This window comes from Oryctolagus cuniculus, chromosome 10, assembly GCF_964237555.1.
Source record: "Oryctolagus cuniculus chromosome 10, mOryCun1.1, whole genome shotgun sequence".
Classification (NCBI taxonomy): Eukaryota; Metazoa; Chordata; class Mammalia; order Lagomorpha; family Leporidae; genus Oryctolagus; species Oryctolagus cuniculus.
In genome coordinates, this window is record NC_091441.1 from 27,651,078 (window position 1) to 27,661,415 (window position 10,338).

At 55.6% G+C, this 10,338-nt stretch overlaps 1 protein-coding gene across 3 annotated transcripts in view; it reads right to left on the reverse strand.

The window, feature by feature from the left end:
• Positions 1 to 10,134, reverse strand: part of MAPK4 (mitogen-activated protein kinase 4) — a 130,496-nt gene extending 120,362 nt beyond the window's left edge. For 2 of the 3 annotated variants that reach the window (XM_051851940.2, XM_051851941.2), the window contains exon 1: positions 9,977 to 10,134. The gene's annotated coding sequence lies outside the window, so the exon portion shown is untranslated. The remainder of the gene's footprint in view (positions 1 to 9,976) is intronic. The other variant, XM_051851942.2, reaches the window with a different exon arrangement.
• Between the last annotated feature and the right edge of the window lie 204 nt (positions 10,135 to 10,338).

Here is a 10,338-nt window from a genome sequence, read left to right on the forward strand (position 1 = left end):
CTTGATGCCAGTCTCCCTGCAGCAGCCCCTAGCAGGAGAATCCTAGCGAGGATGTCATTAGCAAGACGTGTGGCACGGCCCTGGGCAAGGCCTTCAATTCGCATCTGGTCCCCTGGCCAGGGCCAACATGGACAGTGGTCGCCCCTCCACTTTCTGCTCCGGCCCGCCCTCCCACCCGAGGCGGCTGCCAGCTCCCCGTCCTGCCACCTACTCCACATCTACCTTGTTGGTCTGCAGCAGCAAAGGCACCTGACAAAGGTGACCTAGAAACCTGGAGACTCCGCTTGCTGATGCAGGCATCAACCTCCTCCATGTGAGCCCTGCTGCAGATTCACAGCGAGCCCCTAACCCAGCCACCGCTGAAACCCCACAGCCTGGGGGAGGAAGGGGAGCCAGCCACAGGGGAGGTGGGCTCCCTGGGTGCTATGACGGCTGCCAGAATTGATTTCCTCAAGGGCCACTTGTTGGAGACGTATCAATTACTGTGGGATGAAGAGCCCTAGGAGAGGAAACCACAAATCAAATTTTCATTACCAGACTGAAGTGAGGAGTACCACAAGTGAGATCCATCATTGTTGATTTCTTTTACGGGGGGCCAGGGATAGATGAGAACTCAGTCCCCTCCCTAACACCTTCTGCACTTGTCCCTACGCAGCCATCGGTCTGCTGTAGCTTCCTTCTTAACTGTCTCCATGCACAACTGGATTGCAACTGGGGTGGGGGGTCACAGGGTGGGTCTTCCTGTCTGGGATAGCCCTACTGCCCGCACTAGTCATCCTGAGGCTGCCCCGAGTGCACCCCAAACATGAAGGGGACCAGGCCTGATGGTGGGGAAATGTGGTTGCCAGGGGGCACCTTGTAATCTGTTCCCAGAAGGCGGGAACGTGCACCAAAAAGAAACTCATGGAGCTCCCCAGTGCCCACGCAGTGGGCAGAGGGCAGTCCCTCCCCACCTCACCTAGGCGGAGGAGGTGGGACCGGCCCACTCCCGTCCTCACATGCCCCTCAGCTGCTTGCGCTGAAGCTCACCTGCCCCCAGGCTGCCCCCGACTTCTCTTCCCTTTAGCAACAGTATTTGGGTAGAGGAAGCAGGGAATGAGTGCTTGCGGCTCCCCTAAGAGCACCACAGGAGTTGAGAAGTTTAATGTCCTGAGCAGAGGCAGAGGGTGATGCAAGGACGAGATGAAGTCAAGGCCAAGGTCCCTGGCGGCCTCATTGTGTCCCATGCGGGCTCCTGTGACCGTGTCCTGTGTCTCCCGCAGGTGCATTTTCCCTCCAGTCCCTCTTCCAGCTGGTAGGTAGTGAGCAAGCAAATCTGATCACGTTTCTCACCTGCTGACTGCTCTCGACGACCACTGCAGCCTGCAGATCAGCCCAGGCGCCTCTGCCCCGTGATGGGCCTCCACCTGCCAGTCTACTCTAAGGTCCCCCTCCCCCATCAAATGCTACTCCGCTCACCCTAGCCACAGGTGGTCCCCACGCAAGGCCTGTCTGTGTTCTCTCTAACCCTCGCCCAAGCTGCTCCTGGGGTCCTGCCCCTCATCTTCCCCCCAGCAAACTCCTGGAAGCCTCTAGCCACACTCCTCCTGCCCAGGTGTGTTCCATGGAAGCCGCAAGTGCGCCCTCTACAGAGCACCAACGGAACGGTACTGTGGCCAGCTCTTCACTGGTCCCTCACTCTGGCCCTAGACAGCTGCATCTCGGAATAACCACACCTTCCTCTTTCTCTTATAGCTCAATGCCTATGATGTATTAGGCACTGGATAATCTAAAACAATCAACCCATTCATCTAATAGCTGAGAGGTCATTTCAATCCCCCTAAAATTTCTCAAAAGGTAGTTCCCAGACCAACAAAGTCAGCACCACCCGGAAAGGTGTTAGAACTGTAAGTTCTGGGGCAGGTTCTGGCCCAGCTATTAAGACACGGCTTGGGGTGCCCACATCCCGTATCAGAGTGCCTGGGTTCCATGCCCTGCCCCAGCTGCCTGCCAGTGCTGACCCAGCGGGACAGCTGTGATGGCTCAAGTAGAGTCCCTGCCACTCATGAAGGAGACCTGCATTGAGTTCCCAGCTCCTGGCTTCATCCGGGCCCAGTCCTGGTCACGGTAGAGCGCTGGGGAGTGATCCAGCAGACAGGCGATTCTCTCTCTTTCTCTCTCTCCCCCTCCTTTCCTCTGCCTCTCAAATAAATAAAAATAAAGAAATGCCCATTCTTGGGCCACACCTCCTCCTGAGTCAGAAACCGGAACTTCCCTGGCAATCTGGCGTTAAGCTCCAGGTGGCTTTGATGCACACTCAACTTCTAGACCCACTGCCCTAAAACCTTCAAAACCCAGGAGCGGCGACTCAGCTTCTGCCGAGTTAGGGGCTGCCTGGCCATGGCCCCTTTTCCAGGATGGCTGAGCCGCTCCACGGTTGAAAACACCTGCATTCCCCCGGGGGCCAGACGCAGGAAGACTCCCCCAGGACTAAAGCACTACCACCCAGGGAACACAGGAAACCAGGCAACAGGTGCGCAGGGCTCCGGGGGAGGAGGGGCGCTCTCGCCCTGAGCTGCTGCGGCCGGAAGGCCCTGGGCAGGCACTTGCTGGGCTGGACAGAATTCACGGAAGGCTCAAGCGACGGCTGAGGACCTGAATTTGGCGGCAGCCAGCGGCTGGTAGTTCTTCCCTAAGGGACGACGTGCGGCACGACAAGAGTGTGACAGGCAGATGTGCCACTCGGGTCGCCGCAGACACAACGGAGCGGGGCCGTGAGCAAGATCGCAGCCGTGGGTTTCAGCGCAATGGTCTGGGTGTCCGAAGTGTCCCAGCGCTGTTCTGAGGAGTCTACTGTGCTGCCCAGGGTACAGCCCCCAGGTTAACGAGCAAGGCAACTTTAGCGTCCGCGTATAGGTGCTCAGTAAAAGCCATTGGTAGGAAACAAGACATGGAAGGGCTTATAAGAAACTGTTAGCATTAAAAAGCTGGGCATTCCGGGTTCTTTGGACACTCCCGTAACCCTGACATGGTTGCGCTGTGATTTCCGGGTGGCGTAGGTGGCCAAACGCAGTGAAACCCTAGCTGTTGACCAGATGTGTTCTCACTCGCGGTACAGAGCCCCCTCCTCACTCCGTAGGCCCTAAGGCTGGCATACACGACGTCGCTGGCTTTATTACGCAGCCGATGGACAGGTCCTGAAAACCCTCTTGGATTCCTCCACCTGCAGGTGTCGGAACCATAGAGTCACTAACGCACGAGCAATTTTCCATTTTCCTTTCTCCAGCCTGAAGAGCTCGTGGCAGCCCACCTTCGTCTCCCTCTTGTTCTGTTTCTCACTTCCTCTTCCTAAGCGATTGACTCCCATCATCTCCCTTATCCTCCAAGAAAAATCGCTGCAGATTTCCGAACTCCCCTGTCTCTTAGTTTTTTGGTTTTGTTGTTTTGTTTTCCTGCAGAGAGAGCTCTAAGACTTTACTTTTCTGAGCCCCTCTTAAAAGTACCGGGCACTGGGTAAAAAACCCAGCACGCACAACCTCTTGGTCCCTACAGGAGTTCGTTCAGCTCACTTTGCGCTCCCCATGGCTCCCGCATCATGGTATTAAATTGCAGCATACCACCTCTTCCTAGCAGACAAGCCGGTCTCTAAACAGCTGGGAAAAAAAATTCAAATCGCAATAAATGGAAAATCTGACAGAAGAAATACGGAAAATGGCCCTGGTGGATCTCAAATAACTACACGAGCACCTCTTTAGAAAAATCGGCCTAAGAGCCCGAGTTGCTGATAAATAAATTTGGGCTTGTACTTAAAGTGATTCATGCTGGAGGAATTAATTTACATCATTTCAGGCTGCAGAGTTTTCACACGTCATGGTTCATGAATTCTTATGGCTGGTAGGACTTTCCAGACATTCTACCTCCAAAAATTATCATAGAAGGGGCACATTTTCCAGGAGAATAGAAGATCTGCCTCTTCAGAATTAATTAAGTCATTATCATGTCTTCCAAGGAGATCAATGGCAGATTTCTCTCCTTTATGGATGGTTATTAAAATTTAATTGGAGGCTTTCTATTTCTAGCAATATGGAAGACTAACTTTTATATATATATATTTATATATACATATAAAACTACACGTAGATATACACATAGCTTCCTTTGCATGTAATCCTGTAAAGTTAACATTTTAAAAAAACAAAAACAAAAACAAAAACCAGCTGGATAAATCACTGGGAAGTACACAAAAGGCTCCATAGTAAGGAGTGGCCACACAAAAGTTGGTGGAGACAACCTCACCCCAATCCAGGCCCTTCCCAAAGACCAGACACCTGCTGCATTCTCCCAGTGGTTGCACATCTGATGAGAGAGAGAGAGAGAGAGAGGACCCACGGTGCCCTGGGCAGACAGAGCTTTTCTGAGGGGATAGCCCCGAGGGGAAGGGTGCTCAAAACTACCATTTCCCCCACTTAAAACTCTGGCTTCATGACAGCGGGGGCGGGGTGGGAAGCATCTGGGAGAGTTGGGGCAGGGTAGGGGGAAATCCACTTGGCTGCTGACCCTGAAACCACACCCGCGGAAACACGGCTTCCGAGGTCTGCAAGGGACCCTACTGGAAAGGTCAGGGTCAAGAAGAGCCCCCAGGAAAGGAAGCCCTGAGGCCTGAGTCTGCCCCGGGTCGTTCAGCCTCCCAGGAATGGCTGTGGATGAAAAAGTCTGCTTTTTGGTCATCAGTGAGAATCCTGCTTGCCACAGGACAATGTCGAGGGCCTGGGCTGAGTGCAAGAAACCCTCATCAGCTACAATACAGTCTATGCTTTCACTCCCGAACAGCTGGGCCAGACAGCATCTGCCCCCTTCATCACCGGCCTTGGTCCTTGCAGGACAGGATGGATGAGAAGGAAGAAGTCAAGTGCAGATGACTAGTGGGGCTCCAAATACCACTCCTGCACCTGCTTTCTCTGCCAGGTCACCTGTCTGATTGGGAAAAGCCTCAGTAATTGGCCTCTTCCAGGTAGGGAGAGAGATCTGCTTTGCACCTGTGACCAGGATGGCGTGGTGGGCGCAGATGGAGAAGTTAGGGGCAGGGAGAGCAGCCGGTGACTCACGCTTCTCTCTCAAGATGGATCAGCCTTACTCTGCCTCCTGTGAGCAGTAGTACATGGAGTTACTTGAACCAAGCTTCCCAGTGAGCACAGCAAAGAAACCGTGACGAAATAAAAAGGAAGAGAAGGAGGGAGGAAAAGTTCCTGGAAGTCCCGAGTTTCCTAGGCTTGTAGACGCAGTGTCAGTCACCCCCAGGGCCTTTCTCAGATGATCTTTCACCAGCAGCTAACACAACTTCCACTCAAAGCCCCCCACAAAGCCCCCAGCAGCAGGTGGGGATGAGCCTGTGGGAGTGACAGAAGGCCAAGTCTGCCACCCACACTTTTGGTCCATGTGTCAGCCAGGGACTAGGGGAGGAATTTGAGATTTTTTTTAAATAATTTTCCTCCAAAGATGACCTGGATATGATGACCAGATTAGAATGTGTGGTCCAGCAAAGGATACGTATTTCACATGCTGAAATTTTTTATATGAAAAGTTCCGGCCAGCGCCGCAGCTCACTAGGCTAATCCTCCGCCTTGCGGTGCCGGCACACTGGGTTCTTAGTCCCGGTCGGGGCGCCGGATTCTGTCCTGGTTGCCCCTCTTCCAGGCCAGCTCTCTGCTGTGGCCCGGGAGTGCAGTGGAGGATGGCCCAAGTGCTTGAGCCCTGCACCCCATGGGAGACCAGGAAAAGCACCTGGCTCCTGCCATTGGATCAGCGCGGTGCGCCGGCCGCAGCGCGCCGGCCGCGGCGGCCATTTGAGGGTGAACCAACAGCAAAGGAAGACCTTTCTCTCTGTCTCTCTCACTGTCCACTCTGCCTGTCAAAAAAAATAAATAAATAAAGATAAAAAAAAAAAAGAAAAGTTCCACAAAGTCAACTACGCATCTTTTAAATCACCTTTATTGAATCAGGCATCTGGCAGAAAAGTGGGCTTAGTTATACAATGTGCTACAGCCGAAGTCTAGCGGTTCTCAATCAGGGATGACTTTGCTCCCCAGGGGCAACACTTGACAAGGTCTGGAGACCTGTTGGGTTGGCACACCTTAGGGAGAGAGGAGAAGGCAGGTGCCACTGGCATCTAATTAGAGGAGGGCAAGGATGTTGTCAAACATCCTGGGATACACCGGGTGCTCTCCCTAACAGAGACTCATCTGGTCAATGAGGCTGACAACACTTGCCCTGGAATGACGGCCTGGAAAGGCAAGAAGCAAGGATTCCCTCTGGCGGATGTGAAGCCTTCGAACCTCCGCGTGGAGTCTGGGAAGGCCAGGTGGAAGGTGGCCCGCGGGGCGCTACCGTCTGCCATCAGCCCGCACACCACGATCCAAGCCAATGAAGGCTCTGCATTCCTATCACGGGGCTGCAAGGACCCTGGCCAACAGCAGCTGCATAAGGAGGTGCCGGCATCATTTCAGGGGCGCCAGGAAAGGCACTTTGCCTCCCCTCTGACCTCCAACCCCCACTTGTGTCTGATATCCTCTCTCTCTCTCATGGTGGGCACAGCCTTCCGTGCCATAATAAGGCTTAAAGAGCAAAGACCCCTGGAAGAGAGAAAGCAAGGACCTTCAGTCACAGGCAACAGAAAGCAACCGAGGGCAGACTGACTTTCCCCTGAGACGGGGTTCGTTCAGTGAAAGGTGCTGACCAGCCGGAAGTGGCAGAGCGAAGGCAAGGACAGCTGACAAGGAGGGACGGGGGGGGGGGGGGGGCACTGGCGTCCAGGGTCACCCCCTCTACCGATCCCTTCTCCCAGAGCCTCCAGGGAGGGAAGGACACAGAGAGGAAAAGGAGTTGCATTCTTGGCCTGGCAGAAGATGCCAGTCAAGTTCAGCCCAGGTGAAAACACTCCAGGAATGCTCGAAAGAATGGTAGGGATGCAGGGCCACTCGGCAGCTGGACCAGGCGACAGGGTCCTCGCCAGCTGTGGCATGCTGCTGATTCCCCCACCTGACACCCAGCACCGTCCCGCACGCGCGAAACCTTCGGGCAACACTTGCCTGTGGAGTGAATGGAAACTTCCAGGTCCCCCAAATTCCTGGAGAGCTCGACACCTTTGCTCACACGTCTGCCATCTGAATCCTATTTCACCTTGCAAGGCCACCTTGCTTTCTCCGTGAATGCCTGAAGGTGCCTTTGGGTTTTTCTCATTAACAAGTACCCGGCCTCCAAGTCCATTCATCTAATGCCGGCCATGTCTTCTAGTCTTTTACAATGGGCCTACTTTCAGAAAAGATCTGAGGGGGTTTTTGAGGTCACAGCAAAAATAATAATAATAATAATATAAGGTCGTTTAAAGAGAGCTTAAAAGGGAGATCAGTAAGAATTTAGGAAGGAAAAAAAAATCATTGTACCCAGCTGGGGTAAAGCTGTTACCAGGAATTGCTGGAGGCCAAGGTGAAAAGATAAACATACAAGGCAAAGAGAGTTCTCCAATGCTTGATAAAAGATAAACCACAGTTCCCTGAGGTCAGAAGGTTTCTCTCTGACGCTCAATTCCAGGAGGAATCTGTTCCTAGCTTCTCATAGATGCTGCCCAGGTTGGCAATGTATGAGTTTATCTCACGAACTCTGACTGTTCCTTTTGGACAAGGACTACCTGCCTTGGACCGTGTTCCCCTGCTCACAACCTATGCAGCATTCTAAGTGCTCAAGCGCTTGCCAACAGATAGAGGGGCTACAATTTTCTGGCCAATGCAGGCATTGCAGTGTGTCTCTGGAAGATGCCAAGATTGCCAGAGGAGCAAGGTCATGAAATTCCTTAGCAGGAAGCAGCCTGAGACCACGCGTCCAACCCCAGGTCCCCACCCCTGGAGGCAGAGACAGGATTTTAAAGGCATTCTCGGCCCAACACCCCTGGTGCTGTTTGGAGCTGGTGGCAGGAAGAGCCAGCGGGGCCTGTCTCAGCGCTTCCCTCTCCCCAGCCCCGTCGCTTCACTCCTGGCTCGGCTCTCTGTCCTCCTTTCTTTCTGTCCCCACCATGCAGTCCCCATCTCTTGGAACGTGAGAGCTGTGCCTTGTTAACCTGGGCTTGCTTCCCTGTGATAGCAAGGCTTTGTATACAGGAACCATCTGGTTATTTTTGTTTTGGGGTTTGTTGTTGTTTGTTTTACCCCTTATGTCCCAATGCCCTATATATATATACATATATACATATATGTTTAAATAGTTTCAAAGGAATCAATGTCCAGTGCATTATAAATATTGACACTATATAGAATTTTTTCATCTCATATTGATCCATATTTATCCAGATAACATAGATTTAAGAACCATCATATATACATATACATGTATATATGTGTGTATATATATATATATACACACACACACATAGGATACCTATAAAAACTTAAGTTGAGCAATAAATACACCACGCACAGTAACTTTTTCCCTGTCAGTTTCATTGACATATTCACAGGCAACCCAAGGGGAAAGAGGTTCCAGCACAGGACGTGCCATTCTTCTGCCCTGCTCTGGTCTGGCAAACCCTCAGACACAGAAGGAACCTTGGGGTGGAGGGGACTAGCACTTCCTAGCCACACAACAAGCAGCCCCCAAAGGTTAAAGGGAAAGGAGTTGAAGACTCCAGGATGAGACACGCTGTCCTCTCTCCCTTGTTTTCATAATCCCGGGCACCCCCCCCTCCCAGTACACTGGAGACCCTCCAGCAGTCACAACAAACAGTGCAGATGCCTTGAACCCAGTAGGTACTCAACCAGTATCTGTTAAATTGAGAAAGTTAGGGCATAGCAGCTGCGCATAGTAGGTGCTTAATAGATGAACCTGAAAAGTTTGTAGAGTATCCACTTTGCCCACAGCAGGTGCTCGGTGAAGTCTCTTTCAAATTAAGCTGCCCTGCACATAGTAGGTCCCCAGGAAACGACTCTCAAATGGAGGAGTAGCGGACACCCGCTCCTTAGAGAACCCGAGCCGGGTGACATTAATCAAGTCCCAGGCACAAATCCATGAATGGAAATTCTTGTCTCAAGGTAGCGCTTCCCAGACCTCGGGAGAGGCGCGTGACAGTGCGCGGCCGCGGAGGGCACCGCGCTCACTCGGGACGCCGCGGACCCGCTGCCCGCTCCGGGAATCGATCAGCGACCGGGATCCCCCCGGTCGCCCCCGGGTCGGGACCGGGAAACGGCCGCCGCCTCCAATTATCACTTCGGGGCCGCACCTGGCACTCCCACCGCAGCCCCCTTCCGGGGCATCCGCCCACCCAGGCTTCTTCGATTCCGGAGAGTAGCCGGTAGAACAAAAGCAGGAGCCGCGAGGCTTCGGGAGGCTTCTCGGATGGAGAGCGGCGGGGAGGGGGCTGGGGGCGCCAGCCCGGGCGTGCAGGGGGCTCCAGCCCCGCCGCTGCCTGCCCCGCCCGCCCGCCGGCCCCGCACATTCGGGCTCGGGATCAACGCACCGCACCGGGGAAGCGCCCGGGCCCACTCCCTCTCCGCTCTCCAGGGGACACAGGACCCCCGGAGTGGGCGCCTCGGTTTGGGGCGGGGGTCGCTGGGAGGAGGTTGGAGGGGGCGATGACAGGGCACTGGGGCAGACCCCGCCACGAAGACCCGAATCTGCCCTCCGAGACCCCCAAACGCGCGGCTCTGCCCCCGGGGGTGGGGTTCCTCGCGGCGCCCAGCCCCGCAGTCCTCCTCCCCGAGGCACACCCCGGGGGCGCCCAGCGGACAACCCTGCCAAGCAAACCCGAGACCGGGGACGACACCCGCGCGCGGTCCGCCGAGGAAGAGGTCACCGCTCGGAAACTCGCCAGTTTGGGGCGTGCCTGGCCTTGGGGGGCTTACGGGTAAGGTGGGCAGGGGGTGCGGGGAGAGCGGGAAGTATCATTGCTTCCTCGCCCCCCAGCTGCACCGGAGCCCGCGGAACTCCGAGAGGCGCAGGGGGAGCCACTCACCGATCAGAGCCCGGGAGCGCGGCGGCCCGGGCGCGAGCAGCGCCTTTGTCTGCGGCCACGGCGCCGGCGCGCTCGGCCTGGCCGGTCCCAGCCCCGGCGCGCGGCGAGCTCCCGCGGGCGCCCCGACAGCCCGGCTCGCGGCTCCCGCTCGGGCTCGGGCCGGGTCCCCCGCCCGCGCCGCGGCGGCTCCGCCCCGAGCCGGGCCCCGCCCCCGGCCCGCCGGGCCCCCACCTGCTGCGGCGGCGCGGGGGAGCCGGGCCCTGGGCGGCCGGGGCTGCCGCCGCCCGCGCGCGCCCCGCTCCTCCCTCCCGCAGCCTCCGGGCCGCTCAGCCGCGCTGTTCCGAGGCCGGGCGCGAGCCGCG